The sequence below is a fragment of the Empidonax traillii genome, unplaced genomic scaffold (assembly GCF_003031625.1).
Source record: "Empidonax traillii isolate 1590-97213 ecotype Southwest subspecies unplaced genomic scaffold, ASM303162v1 scaffold147:size910788, whole genome shotgun sequence".
In the NCBI taxonomy this organism is placed as follows: Eukaryota; Metazoa; Chordata; class Aves; order Passeriformes; family Tyrannidae; genus Empidonax; species Empidonax traillii.
Genome location: NW_020955340.1, coordinates 499779 through 515382, shown reverse-complemented (window position 1 = coordinate 515382; position 15604 = coordinate 499779). Strand labels below are relative to the sequence as shown.

Below are 15604 nucleotides of genomic sequence, written 5' to 3'. Positions count from 1 at the left end.
GACTTTGAGGTGCCATCATTGAATCTCCAGTCCCAGCCCAGCATCATGCTTTGAGCAACGCTTTCCCACTGCTGTCACTGGGACATTGTACTTGTTCTGTTTCTTATTTCTTGGTATGTTTCTCATGATGGAGTATTTTGTTTCCCAGCAGTGGCACATGAAAGAGAAAATCAAAGCTCAACCAAAGAAAAAAACACTCAGAGGTGTTAATCAGACAAGACATAAGAAGCCAGAAGAAGAGGTGAGTTGTAGATTTCCACATTCAGAGGACACTGCTTGCCTTGTACCTGTCAAACTTGTTTGTGCCACTGCTGATTGAAGCAATATTTCTGGAAATTCTCATTAAGATTCTCCTACCCAAAGTCAATGGACTTTCTCTATCATAGAGTGCAAGGACTAAATTTACCTTTGCACTACATATACAAAAAATGTGACTGAAATGCTACTTTTTCATAAGAGAGCAAAGGAGTCAACAAAATAGCCTGTGCAGGACCTAGTCTGATATTAACTCCTTCCATGACCTTTATGTCATAAACATCTGATACCTCTGAGAGAAATAACCTTAAATGTTTAAAAAATATTTTTACGAATTAATATGAGGCCTAACTTTTCAAGCCCTACAAATATCTGTTGATCCCATTGCCTTTTATTAGCTCTAAAGAAGAATTTTATAGTGGCCTTTTACTTCTAAATTGATAGTATTTTTTTTGAAAGAAAGCAAAGCGAAACATGAACAGAAACACTATAGGTCTAAAAATGTCCTGATTTGTTTGCACAGCAGAAACTTCTTGTGCTTCCGTGGAGGCCCATGTTGGGTTGTTATGCCCTGTGCTTTTGTCATGCTTTGTCTTTCCCTGTTTAAATTAAATCTCAAAGCTACTGTTGGATCGATTTTAGGTAAAGAAGATGTGGCATAAAGCCAGCTTTTCTTGATTGAGAAAATACTTTCCCCCTGTGATAAGGTCTTTTAAAAAAAGGCACTATCAATAAAGTAAACAGTAAAGTAAGAAACATTAAGGTAGAGCCAACAGTCACACCAGAGAGTTTACTAATGTGTGAGAAACCCGCCTGCTTCTCATAAGATCACCATAATAGACTGAATATTTTTTGGTTTTAATTTTATATCAGCATGAGCTCTGCTCCCTCTATACCGTATAGCACTCTTCATACTGAGAAAGTAGAAATTACACCTATCCTAATACACTGGCTCAATGAGTCTTGATTTTGATGACCTTACGCCTTTTAGGTCTTCTGGTTTAACTGGTGTGTTTATTGTTGGCTTTGAAGCATTTAAATGTAGTCTGAAAGTAATTTCTTATTTCCTACCTTTTTTTTTTTTTTTTCTCTTCCTCTTTCTTCCTTTTCATTATAGCAAAAAAAATACTATGTCAAGGAAAAACACTTAGCTTATGGATTTTTCCTCTTCTTTTACTGTTTGTATTACAAAGCAACCCTGAAGACCTTTTAATTCTCTTAATTGTTTAAAGACGCTTTGTGAAAACATGACATCTCAGATGTGAAGATAGGTATAATTGAGCGCAAGATTCTGTTTGCCTGGGTCTACTACAGTAAGATCCTAAGGAATTCAACAAAATGGAAAGAGTCAGTAAGGGTTTAGTGGAATTTGATAGGAGGCCCCATACAAATATCCAGATGAAACTATAACCAATTATTCTGTGCTGAATATTATGCCTTGATGAAAATAAAATACCTGAGTTTAATCTTTCATTCAGAGTAAAGATTTGTAGTATAATGACCTGATTTAGCTGAAAAAAGGAAAAAATAAGTAAGTCTGACAGCTGAGAACAGAAGGGGGATTAATCTCAAAAGTTGCTAGTCTTTGTTTCCCATCCTTTCATTATTGTTCAATCAGAGCAAAGAAAGGACTAGCTGCCCTGACACAGCTCTTATTTCATTGCTCGGAGAAAGGGGGAGGTATGGTGGAGAGAGATATTCCATTATTTACAGACAGAGGAATTGAGAAGAAAACAGAGAAATGGAGCCAGCTGATCCACCTTTGGGTCTGCCTGGGGCTGTGGGCAGAAAGAGACTGACAGTGCCTGCACTCATCAGCAGGTGCAGCAAGGGCAGCTGAAGGTGCGTATGACAGAGTGGGATGGCACACAAGGTGCAGCCCACTGAATGAGTCATTATCCCACTTTTCAGTGTTACATTTGACCTCCAGTGCACACAACAAGAGGAGAAGGGAGATGATGCAGTGACATACATTACAGTGCTATCTGCTCTTCTGATCTCTTTGATGGTGCCTCTTCTTGGCAGATGACATGAATCCAAATCTCATTCCGCTTGCGAACATTTACAACTACAAGCTCCACTATGCACCCTAAAGGCCAGTGGTTGCTGCAAGTCAGGCAGCTGTGCAGCCACTTGCTTCAGCTGACCGGAATTGCACTTGAAAATAATACAATTTACCACATACTTCTTATGCCAGCTGTTTGAATTAAGGCTTGAGTTACCACATTCACTACAATCACCATTTTAAAGTAGCAAGGAACAGAAAGGCTAGCAAGAAAACTTTCTGCAAGTATGTTAGAAGTGGGAAAAATACCAAAGAGGAAACTGGGTTCACTATTAAAAGAATAATAATGTAAGATGCCAAAAGCTGAGGTTGAAATGGTTGAAAAGTTTAGTGGTTTTGGTGGTTTTTTTGTGTGCGTCAGTAAGGTGGTCAGCTGTGCTCTTAAATTTAACAAACTAACCTTAGAAGAAAATAATTGGGTAGGAGATAGGTCATTTAGAGAGTATTTAGCTCTTGGGTATTTTCAGGAAGAAAACAGATTTCATGTCTGATGAAATTCACTATGATGTGAAGCCTTATGGAAACAACCTTAGAGCTATTAGTGATCATCTTTGATAATTCTTGGAATATGCATAGGCTTCCAGAAGACTGAAGAACAGAAACCATAGTGTTTGCCTTTGAAAAAGAGTGACATGAGGAACTAAAAATCATGGTGTCGTCTGCTTAGCTTTGGTTTCTGGAATAATAGTGGAACAAATATTCAAAGTGTTTTTAAAAACCTGAAGATGATGAGGAAATGAGTTAACAGCCATTATGGATTTGCCAAGAACAAATTATGTCAGTCATCTAATTTCTTTCTGTAACTAAATAATAAATAAACAAATAAAGAAACAGGCTGGGACATGTTGCTTTCTCCTGATAAATTCTGGTATTATTTCTCATAGCATTTTATAAACTAGCTAAGAAAACACTTTATAGATTTAATTATTGTAAGACTAGTGGGACACTGTTTGGAAAACTACATTTAGAAGGTAGTTATCAAAAGCTCACTATCACTTTTCAGTATTTTTTGTGAACTTTCATATGATAACAACATTTAAGGAACATACTGTAGGAAAGGATTTGTTTTCAGAAAGAGTTTGAGAGTAAATGCAGTCTAAAGCAGCAGTTCAACAACCAGAATTTCAAGATAGACTTGGATAGGAATAATCTTACATCTGCACAGAGAAAGAATAAGAGGCTGGATATCTGAGTATCCTCCTCATTGGAGGAGATTAGGCTGAATCTCCCATCACAGTGAATTACCTAGTGAACAGGATAAAAAAAGGTAATTTTGTTGTGAACCCCTGTTCCATTCAGTTTTGGTAAAGGCTCCTTTGGAATATTACACCCAGGTTTGGGTACTAACTTTTTACAAATACCTGGCTCAACTGTAGAGATTGCTGAAAACAGTAACTGTAGCAGCAGACAATGTGATTAATGAAGAAAAGCTCGAGAAATTGGTGTGGCTGAGTTAAGAAACAAGAATATTACTGGGAAAAAAACCAGTCTTTGCACAACTTAAAGGAGAGGAAAAAAGTATTCCCTTCACGTTCTATGGGTAGAACAAGAAATAACAAGAAATAATTGGTGTAATGGGGATTCATGTTGAAAGTTTTAGCAGGAAAACTTTAGCACAAGATGTGGGATCTCCACCTGAGGAACTTCTCTGTCAGGCATGGCCTAGGTATGGTTGACTGGGGAAATAGTTTAGATGTACTCTTGAAGTCATTCCAGGTTGATTTTCTTTAACTTTTTGCTCTCTGTTTCTGTTTTCCTTTCAAGATGAGATTCATTCTCAAGAGCAACTGTGAAGTGAAAGACATGTTATTTAGCAGGAAAAAAAAAAAAAGATTAATTGGACTTGATTTCCACTTAGGTGCTCAAAATATGCTTGTTATCACTTCTCACAAGCTCAAAATGGATTTTTTGCATCCTGTATGAGCCTGTGGTACTGAATGAATATAGCAGGTAGACTTCAAAATACTCCTGCCCTAGTTGCAAAATATTTATGAAATTTGACAAGTTTTATTGTATACATGAGACAGTTTTCAGTGAGTTAGGAGTCAGACGTGTTCCTTTAAAAACTGTTCACTGCTTTGGAAAACTTCAGGCTTTGGTTCATCTTGAGACGCTCAGTTGCCTTAAGCTAGGCTCTACAGCAAAGCAGGACATGAAACTGGTTGCCACTTTGGTAAGAATGTAGTTCATATTTCAAAAGAAAACTTCTACTGTCCTCACTGTAACCTTCTTACTCCCATGGTTCTAGGCTATGAATACACTGGTATACAACCTATAGTCCAAAAAGTTTTCCTGTTAATAAGATTTCCTGTTAAATTTCAGGGTTGTATGGTCCGGCTGTAAACACTTAAAAAATTGGTTTCATTGGAAGGCTCTGAGCTCTGTTATTAGGATTGTTGATTTTGGCTGGTAATTGTAATCCAAGTTGAATAATTAAAAAAGGCAGCAATAGTTCAAAATGATAGTTATAACTACAACCTATTGGCACTCTCTGCTTTTTTCTGCTCTCTGATTATAGTTCACCCATTTCCTCTTCTCATTCAGGATGGGACATCCTGCACTTGCTGCTTGACCCCTTTTCAGGGCATCAGAGTTGGGATCTTCCAGGGTCCTGCTGCTAGCAGATGCCTCCTGTTACAGGCATTCTGCCCACATATATGGGTTTTGTCATCTCTTCTCCCAAGAACTGGTGTGAAGAATGCCTCTTGCTGAAGGAAACATCAGGTAGCCAACAGAATTGATTAAAAACTTTCATTATTGTTTGTTAAACTGACAGCTGGAAAATTGATTCTCAGTTTACAGTTCTAATTTCTATTACTGCGTATCTATCTCCTTGAAAATAATTCAGGTTTCTCATTTAATAACTTGAATATATTCTTTTTGCCTATGTGTCATGTACTGGATTTGCATAATGAGATTTGAAAGCATGTCCAGAGGTAAAGAACCCCTAAAATAACCTATATTATGTTGAAGGAGACAAGGAGACATTAACATATAGAAGCCAGAAGAGGGTGAAGTTTTTGCATGGTTGTTAAATATTCTGCAAGTTTACAGTAAAATCTAGTTTGACATTTCTTCATGAGCTATAGAGGCAAAACAATTATAACATAGGACATTGCAAACAAATGAACCCAAAGCATAAATACAGAAGCTGGAAAAGGAAAATAATTTTGAATATAGTTATTCATACTGGTCAGAGGCCATAGCGTTACCCCCTTCAGCTGCCCAAGTATCCCATTCCTAGGTTTGTACCTAGTTTTAGGTTCAGTCTCCTGGTTTCTGGGAAAAAACCAACTGTTCTTGTGTCCTAGTTTCAGCCAGGAGAAGGTTAATTTTTTACAGTAGCCAGGAAGGGAGCATGGTCAGATCCTAATTTTGATTCCATCTCACAGTCACTTACAAGGGACGGGAGTAGAGGTTTGTTTCCAGGTGGGGTGGGGAAGAGACCATTGTTATTTTGTTGCATTTTTTCCACCTAAGTTGTTTCTTTGTCTTATACCTTTTGTTATTAACATTGTTGCCCTTACTGTTTGTTATCTCGTTGTTACCAGTAAATTATTCTTATCTCAACTGGTAATTTTCACCTTTTTATGCCTCCAGTTCTCAGCTTCATCTCTGGAACTGGAAGGGGGAGAGAAAGGCAGGGGGAAGCAAGCAAGCAGCTCTGGCTTGGGAGACTCTCATTTGAGTGGGTGGAGTGGGATGCTAAATTGGGAAGTGCCATTCCTAAACCATGACAATTGGTTTCCAGTGATTTTTCATTAACTGATGATTTAAGAGATAGTATATACTTCTTATCATGTTTAAATTCACTTGGATTTTCCAACATTCAGGCACTTGAGTCTCAGTACTGCTTATGAAGAAGGCACACACACTAGTCAAGACTTTCCTCTCAGAAAAAAGGCTAGTTCAGTATAATCTGTGGAGAAACAAAGACCTTACCCATAACCTCTTCAGTCTGATAGTGAAGAAGCAGATTACCAGACTCAGCTGCAAGTCTGCAGGTGGTACTGAAAATCACTTTTTTCAAGATGAAAATGAGCTACAGAACTAAGATTCTGTTTGAGGGAAAAGAAGGTCATCTCCTGTGGTATACAGTATTTGATGGCATCTTTTGTAATCTTTCATGAAACATCTGACATTACAATATGACATCAAGAAGTGGCTGAACAGCAGTCAGGGCATGAATACATCTGTAAATAAACCAGCAAAATTGGTGGGTATTTAGTGAACTGAGTTATGTGTATTTCAGCTGTGCCATCTTCCTGTTGTGGAAAAAAAACCCAGACCAACAAACAATATTTTATTAGGATTAAACATTCTTATTTGCTTTCCCTTCTATTTTATGTTAGGAATTGGAATTTAATTCTTAAAATCCAAATAAAGGGAAGAAATAACAGTAATGAGGTTAGGTTTGATAATTTCATATAAATGATGAGCAGGATCCTACAAGCTTTTGAAATAAAACTGATTGAAATTCATTCTAGTTGGCTCCCATAAATCTTAATTGTAAATCTGTATTTCACTTTAATAGGTTGGTAAATTTTAGGAAGCTGTGTTAGTGTTCTTATATACTTGGTTGGTTTTCAATTCACAAAGTTCATAATTCTGACTTCTGTATAGGAATGTGAACATTGTCATTTTCTGTATGGGTGTACATTGCCGTTCTCTATTTGGGTGTTTATCTGCTTGGCAGTATTTCTCTGATTCAAAGCACTCAGAGGAAATGCAGAAAGTTCTATTTGAGCACAGATTTCTGTACCTGGGATAAATTTGGCAATTTTTTAAAATAAAAATCATTCTGTCCACAAGGAACAAGGTACTGGTAAGACAAACTAATATACACATGCATTTACTTCAGAGAACTGTGCTCGCTATTCTAATGTCCAGAAGGAGACTTGGCACTTGTACCTGGAAGGACAAAAATCTCCTCCTTTCTGCTTTCACTGACTTCAAGGAGAATCGAGTGTTCTCCACACCTTGCAGGATTGAATCCTTTGTAAACTTCCTAATGATTAATATATGTTATGAATATCTATTAAATGTTACAGTAGGTTGATAACACCCAGCCATATCACTCATTTATTAAAAGAAACTGTTCAGTCAAAGTCTGAACAGGGGGGCGAGAGAGCAACTCAACTGCAGTTAGATTGATGATACTTCTAAAAATTGTCCAAGCATGTGTGCAAGAGCCTGTCAAAGTAAGGGTTTAATAAATGAGAAAGTGAAGGACAGGTAACTTTCCCAATATACAAAAGTTGTGCACATGCATGTGCATGCTTCATTTATCCCGTGCTTCCTAGTAGGTAAACAATACAAAAAGAGAGTCTGCTTGCTATTTTTGAGCTAGATTGTCTGGAAAAGAAATTTGCCAAGTCAGTCATTACTGGGGTTACAGTAGCATGCTGCGTGGTATCACTGAAGACTGCTTTTGCATCAGCAAATTTCCGCCAAACTCAGTGTAGCAATTCTTGCCCATCACTCCAAGAACCTGTTCTGATCTTCTGGGCAGTGTCAGCAATAGCAGGACTGGGAGGACAGGCAGCTTCTGAAGAGAGGATGGGTAAGGGAGGGTAAGGAAGCAGGGGAAGATGCAGAGGAACAACTGGGAAAGCAGTTGATGCTGTGGAGATGCCTACTCCAGGCAGCCTCATCCTTCCTACACAGGGACAGCATCAGTGCCTGATTTTGTAGGAAATTTGCACTTTCCAGGTGCTTGTTGCCCAAGCTAATTCCTGATTTTGCCTTTTTTGGAAGCTGGCCCTGTTTACACTAGAACTGGTGAGGTACCATGGTGCTGTAAAACTCTCAAAGGTGACAGGACATGTGATATATCAAAGCATTTTCCTCCCTACTGATAAATCGGAGGTGTTTGTGGTACATATTTGGTAAACTAGATGAGGAATGTATTTTGAAAGAGAATGTGCCTAGTACAGGGATTGAAAGCTACCTTTAGCTTCTTGCCTGATGTGGAACCATCATCTTAACTCCAGGCTTTGATTGTGTAAGTCTCTGAGAGCAAAATATAAAGCGCTTGGAAATGGCACTCAAGCAGAAAAGGACTGTTGGCTGAGCAGTTTCTTAGTGCCTGAGCACTCCATAAATAGTCTTTTCTGTGCAGTCATCTGCTCTGATTTCTACCTCATATCTACAGATGTTATTCAATTTGTGATTGCAATAAGGGGCTTGACATAGTTCACATTTCTAATAAACTGCTACAATACTTACCAGATAGTTTTTTTTATTACTAACCTCTTGTTTCCCAAAATAATTAATATGTAACACTCCTGATAGGTTACTGAGTAAATGTCTGGGAGTACTACCTCCTCTGTATTTCACCTTGTCCTTTTGACATTATTAGTACTTCTGTGATTGCCAGTGAGGTATCTTTGTAAGTGGGCTGTGTGTTGTCTATGGTAAAATGTTGCTCGGTTTGGGGGATCCAGGATTTTATTGGAATAATATTGCAAAGGCTGAGTGAATTTTCTTTGCCTAAATGTCAGGTTTTGACACTGTGGTTGATATCTGGTATCTGATTTACTATGATGTGACATGTGTTTGACTGAAGTTGCTAACATCCAGATGTTTGTGATTACCTGTGTTCTGGTGTGTCTACAATGGGAAAACACTGTAGAAGCTGGCTGACTAACCTTGGTATTTACTGTCCTTTGAAAGGGGAAGGGTGCTGCCTGGGCCATAAGGGCACCCAAATGCCTCTATTGCTATTACCACTCATGCATCCCCTGCATGGGACAAGGAGTTCCATTTCAGTACAAGTCCCCAGTCCTGGCTGAGAAGCACTGAGAGTTGCTCAGTTTCCTTCTGTCTTGGCTTCCTGATGGACTTTCTGGAAGGACCCCAGACCTATGCTCCCGTCAGGTCCTGCTTCCCCCTGTTCCTAAAAAGGTCTTTCTGGATAGACCCCAGGTCTGACTCATTCACTTTGTCTGATGGCTGGTTGATGGCTGTCACAGTCACTGGGCTCCCTCTTCTCAGATGTGGTAGGTCATCACCCTGGTAGGAGAGTATACTGGCTGTTCTGTGTCCCTTCAGTTCCACTGGGCTCCTTTTCCCTCAGGAACAGCCCTGATCCCCTGATGGCAGTATTTTCTGCCTTAGTTGGCTCAGGCAGCTGGTCATTATATAATGACCTCTTTGAATTGCCAGCCCCAAGTCCTATTGGCAGGAACAGGAGCCTTTGATGATTTGATAAATCCGAAATAGATGAGGGTCACTTTGCGGTCATGGTCAGGTTGCCTAGAAACATCTGCTTCATCTAATGGCATTTGGTGCCTTCTATGGGAAGGTGGATTTGTCCGGGCATGTGACATATTTAAAGAGTGTGAGTCATCAACATCTGAAAGGACTTTAGTGCCCTCATATTGTGTGCTTGGCATTGGCAGTAAATGTAAGTGAAGATAGTATGCTGAGCCACACTGGAAACACTCACACCATTGTGTCTGCAGAAGCACTGGAATACCTCAGCAATTACTTCTCAGGGCTCCGTTTGCCCCTTTGAGAGTGAGGAGTAATAACTTATTATCAGGTTCTGTGAGATATGAATAGTGTGGAGTGCTTGCCTGTTAATTCCTCCTGAAATTGCACTGTGATTTCTGCTGCACACTGTAATGCAAGGTAAATTAAATGTATTTCTGGGAAAGGGAAAACAACCCCAAACCAAACCAGCAGCCCTTAAACAAACTAAATGAATTGTTTAATAATTCGCCTTGAAGGAAGAGACACGTGGATGGGAAAAGTTAACCAGTCAGAGAAAATAATATCAGCAGTAAAGGGCAGTAATGAGTGTGAAATAACCACGAAAGTATCTGGGTCTACATCAAGTCTCAGTCTCCTCCTGGCAGAATAGAGGTCATAGTGTGTCACTTTCTGTCATCTTGGCATAAACCTGCTTAATATGATGCAACGAGGAAAAAAAAAGTCCAGGTTTGGGGTATGTGCCATTTGTAAAGAAAGTATCCTGTTCAGAAAAATAACTCCTATTCATGAAAGATATAAGTCAATGCTAGATAGATTTTTAGTGTAGGTTACATAGAGGGCTGTACAATATAGTTTCCTCTACTAAACTGAACAAACCTTGCATTCATCAATATGGGTTTCTTGGCATGCAAGTGGTATTCAGGAGCACACAAAGGTGGGCCAGAAATAGAGGTGAAGATTGAGAGGAAGTTGGCACTGACACAAATTATACTGAAAATGCTGATTTAGGAAGGAAAAATGTAAATCATTTCAGTGTCTTTTGAAGAAGTGTGCCCAAGTTAAAGTTGTCTTGATAGCACATGACCCAGCCTGACACTGTTTTGGCAGAGATGAAATGCCCTTTGATGAAGAATGCTCACAAACAACCTTTCTGAGAGTCACAGCAATGCCAGTACCTTTGAAGATCCATTCACTTTTTCTGTCTCTGGACAGAGGGAATGAGGTACGATTCATTAACAACGAAGGAAAATGGATTTCATTTTTCATATATGAGTGTATTTTATCCCCTCATTTCTTCAAAGTCAGGCAGGTAACCTAGCACTAACTCTGAGCATGTAACTGGTTCAAAGCTTTGTTTTTTCCTGAAACAGAGAGAGATACCAAACTGTAAGTTTGAAATCATTGTAGTCAATTTGGAACTGAACCTGCAAATAGTTACCACTTCAAATGCTGAGTTGACGGTAAAGTAACATCTCTGCTGGGGAGCTATTGAACACTGGAGCTGTCTATACCTTCTAGGGTGTACAAGGCCACATCACTTGGAGCTTTTCCTGCTCCTAACCCTACTCAGATGCTCCACAACCCTGGATTTTCCCAGTGCGGGCAGGAGAAGCCCTCATTTCTGCACTATGATACAAGGCCATGATGCTTGGCAGATGGGTACTTGTTAATTCAGTTACTTTTTGTGCTCAGTTAGATCTATTCTTTTGGTGTCTTATTTTGCAACAGGGAGGAACGCATTTTTTTGCAGCAGAGCCCTTTATATGTCTTTTGAACCTTTGCAATCCTGTGGGGTACATCACTGTATAAATGTGTGAGTTTCTGTACATCTGGGATATAAGCAGATAGCAGAGTTTATTTTTTTCCTCTCTCTTCTGTTTGATTTCTACAGCACAGCAGCATCCACACAGCACTGCAGTGTCTCTCCATCTTCTCAAGCCAGATGGGAGAGGTGCAAGGACCCTGTGGAACTCTGCTACAAGTGTGAAGAGTGCCTGTGCTGCTGGGGGAGCAAAGATTGTCCCTCTGGCTGAGCTGCACCTGGAAGTTTTGCGTTTGTCACATGCCTGTTCCTATTTTTAAGTGCGGTATTTTTCAGCATTCAGTGCTCCAAGGAATTGCTGGACCTGATCATGATAATTATGGGCCTGAACTGGGACCCAGACTAGAAGGATTTTAGTCCCAGTTTAAATTGAACTAAGATTGGATTGAAAATGTGCTGGTTCAGGTCCCATCTGCAGGCGGCTTCAATTACTGAAATCCCTGTCGCACTACACATGCTCAAATCTTCAGTGTCTGGAAAGGAGCTGCCAGTGTTGGATGGGTCAGTTATATTCTGCAACTGCAGTTTCAGCCTGAAGAACTTTAATTTCTCCTGGTCATCTTTTGTGCAGGTCGATAGCTTTACGGTCTATCATCACCACCCACAGCCATGGGAGCAGGAGAATTGGAAACGGGCTCTTTACAGAGGCTACCTGGGTCCTGCTGGGAGAGTGGGCTAATTTCGAGGTGGAAGAGATTGCCTTGCGGTGTGTGTGTGGGAACTGCTCTGGATCTTTGCAGGTTGCTGTGAAGGTGAAGCGTGGGACTCACAGCAGATGTTCTGAAGGACAGGACTTTGGTTTGTTTTCACAGTACAAGAATTAGAGGTTTTCCCTTCACTAGCTCAGAAAAATCAACACTGCCAAGTTTACCTGTGAGCAAAGAGCTCGCAAGAGAGGCTTATGCCTGCTACTTGCTGATGCACTTCTTTGGTTTTTTGGATCTACCCTTTGCAGTTTCTTCATGTGCTCAATTCTGGGTAAAACTTGACCCTTTAGGAGGGAGCCTGAAGTCCATACAAAACTTGCCTCTTTTTTTAACCTTGTCCTGACCAGTTACTCAGGAATAAATTGAATCCCTTCTGACTTCTGCTTTCCAATATATGTATTTTAAAACCCAAATGAACTGAGACTGTTTCTGTTTTGCAAAAACATTAATAACATTTCATAGACTCTAAATTCTTGGCTCAGAAATCTATTTTCTTTCTGAAGACTTTTCTGACTTTTAATAAAAAAGGAACTGCCTGCCCCAAGCAGAGATATACAAGAGCCCCTTTTTTTTTTTGGTTATTCTTTAAAAAAGGATATCTTGAAAAAAAAAAAAAAGGTTAATAGCTTGTGACCTGTGCATATCAACAAGGAAGTTTATTAGTATCATTTGCTTAGTCCTAGATGAAAACAATTTTTTTATTTATCTTTATCTGTCTTTATCCTTCAAAACAGAAATTCGTAGAACCTGCTTGGAGATTTAGGGAGATGTTAATTTCTTCATCGCCAATTTAACATTACCATTTAATGTACACAGTATGTGGGCTTCTCTTCCATATTTTGCAATGTATTCAGTGTAAGAGTTGTAATATATCACTTTCACAAGCAATTTAGCGCAGCACAAGGGAGGAAATGTAGCTGTACAGTCTTGCTACTTATTTTCTAATAAAATTCTAATAGATTTTGGGTTAATGACACAGAAGATGAAATTTATATCCTTTTTTTTTTTTTTTTTTTATCTGCAGCAGCACAATGAAGCAGGAAGTTATAGGACCAGATGATAAGATAATGCACTCCTTCCTTCTGTACAATAAAGTACCCTTATAAAATGCTAACTTGCCTTTGACACTTAACTAAAGTCTCCCTGTGAGACAGTACCTGGCAGGCCAGAGTCAGTAAGTCTAGTTAGGCTTTCCTTCACTAGAGATTGATTTGCTCCTTACATGAAAGATGATCTGCTTTAACCACACACCCACGCACACAACCCTACCCAACAAAGATTATCAGACTTTTTAAAAGAGAAAGGCAGGACAAACAACGATAAATTTTTCTTCTATGGTTAATAAAGGAAGAAGATTAAAATGACTCCCTTGTTGATAAGATCTAACCATTTATGTTCATGTGTGATGAAAGGTGAATACCTATTTAGGATTTGTTTAGCATTTTGTCATCTGTAATGAATCTAAAGGGCACAACAATTTATCTTAACATTCCATAATGCAGTGAAGCTCATTTTAACAAATAACTATATAAATAACACATTTATGAAGCCCCTTGGTTGACTGATCTTGTGCTTGAGCTGTAAAACATTTTTAATTGATAACAGACTGAATCTGAAGCAGCAGAATGGATTCTTTCTATATAGAAAAATAAAATTAAAAAGAGAGTGTAAGGCACTTGTAGCTATGGCGCATGTATCTGTAAATCTTTCTGGGCATCTATGCAGGGTCTCACTTCTCATTTTATGCTCCTCAAAGTAACTCTGAATATTATCACTGACTACTTTGGACATAACACTGGACAATATCTACTCTGAAGTGGAGTCTCCTCAAGTTTTTCGAACTTAAATGAAGCAAACATCACAGTATATCTCTGGAATGTCACAGTGTTCTTTGATTTCCAGAGGCGGAAAGAATAATCCCTGCTTTCTGATCATTTCTTTTTTTCTACTATCCAATCCTGCCACTTGATACAAAAGATGAGCATCTTTGTATGAGAGGAGTAAAAGAATACTGTGTCTGGATTTGGTGTTTATAGAATTGTGCAACCAATCTAAAAAGTTGTGAGACCTTAGTGCTGTCACCCATGACTTTCTTTTCAGTTCTCAAAGGCTGTGTTTCAGTTCAGTGTATATGATCTTTAACGTGGTTTTGCCCGGTACTGCAACTCACTCAGCTCATTTTGGACAGCTGAGAAGCAGCAAATCGATAAGAAAATGAGCATACAGCATAGAAATATGCCCAGTGGAAGAACTAGTCAAGCTTCCCATAGAGTCATATCAAATCGTCTCTGTTCTGAGCTGTGCCTACATGTGAAATAAGTGTGAGAGTAGAAGATATGAGTTTTACTTTCTGCTGTGGAGGATATTCTCTCTTCAGCAGTTCAGTTCGACTTCACTGGAGTCTAGAAGGACAGAGCACAGGCACTAGGCTGTCGAATGTATCTTTTCCCTTCCGAGGCAAGCCCTGAACAACTGAAAATGCACTGTTCATTTGCCAGTGAGTTTACTCAAGTAAAACAGGTCAGTGTGTTTGTTGCAGGTAGAATGGGAGCTTCAGACAAAGTTTATTAGAGAATTCCTTGTGTTGAGTCACAAGGTGCAGGAAGGAGGATCCCCTTGCTTTCGTAACTCCTCTCAGGGACGAACCTTGGTGTGACTCGATCCAATCCTAGCCCCAATCCCAGTTAGCAGTTTATGTCTAAGGGTTTGTACAGGTGCAACTGAGCCTTTATAGAACTTTGTCCTGCAGGATTAAGGATGGTAACTCAAATATATTTATATAAATATATATATATATATATATATTTATAGAATTCATTATATAAACAATGAATTATTTAAGTTGATTGCAATAATGATTATGATTAAACAAAAAGGAGCTTAATCAGAATGATTCGCTACACAGTAAGGATTGCTGTAACTACTAGTATAGTTCTATTTTTTAAAGCAATATTGAAGCAACTATATTAAAGTAATTATATTGAAGAAATTACATTAAAGCTAGCAAAAGCTGATATTAGTGACTGGGCAAATCTCTTTCACTCAGCCTTGAGAAGTAACCCTGAGGGGTGTCCCCACTCAGGGTATGGATCATCACACCTTAGGGAGGTATGCTAGAAGTCATCACTGGGCAAGACTTGAGTAGTTTTTAAGGATACTGAAATCATTTAGCAACATTCATATTGGCCTCTGGGGATGGTACTTTTGCAGTATTATCGGATTTCTTTTATTACCTCTTTCTGAAAATGAAAGGAATTATTTCCATGCCTATTTCTCTCAACAGACTATAAGAAGTCCAGACAAGTAGCTCAGATGTAGTAGACCTCTGGTTGCTGAGACCAATGTTAGGTGTCTATATTATAGACTCTACCTAGCAAGTCCAATTTACTGTGACTCACTCCAAATTTTTAGCATTTCATTTCTGATGAAGCATTCTCAGAAATAAGAAACGTGAGGAGGAGCTGGAGCTACAGTGCTGGAGCAGATGGACTGAGAGTCTTTTCTGGTGGGATTCCAGGGGATGCTCTAGGAGTCTTC

At 39.0% G+C, this 15604-nt stretch overlaps 1 long non-coding RNA gene across 1 annotated transcript in view; it reads left to right on the top strand.

Moving 5' to 3' along the window:
* The window catches only part of LOC114057794, a 55650-nt gene extending 55463 nt beyond the window's left edge, over positions 1-187 (top strand). Inside the window, exon 4 of the long non-coding RNA XR_003571305.1 lies at positions 149-187. This is a non-coding gene — a long non-coding RNA (uncharacterized LOC114057794). The remainder of the gene's footprint in view (positions 1-148) is intronic.
* Positions 188-15604: the final 15417 nt, after the last annotated feature.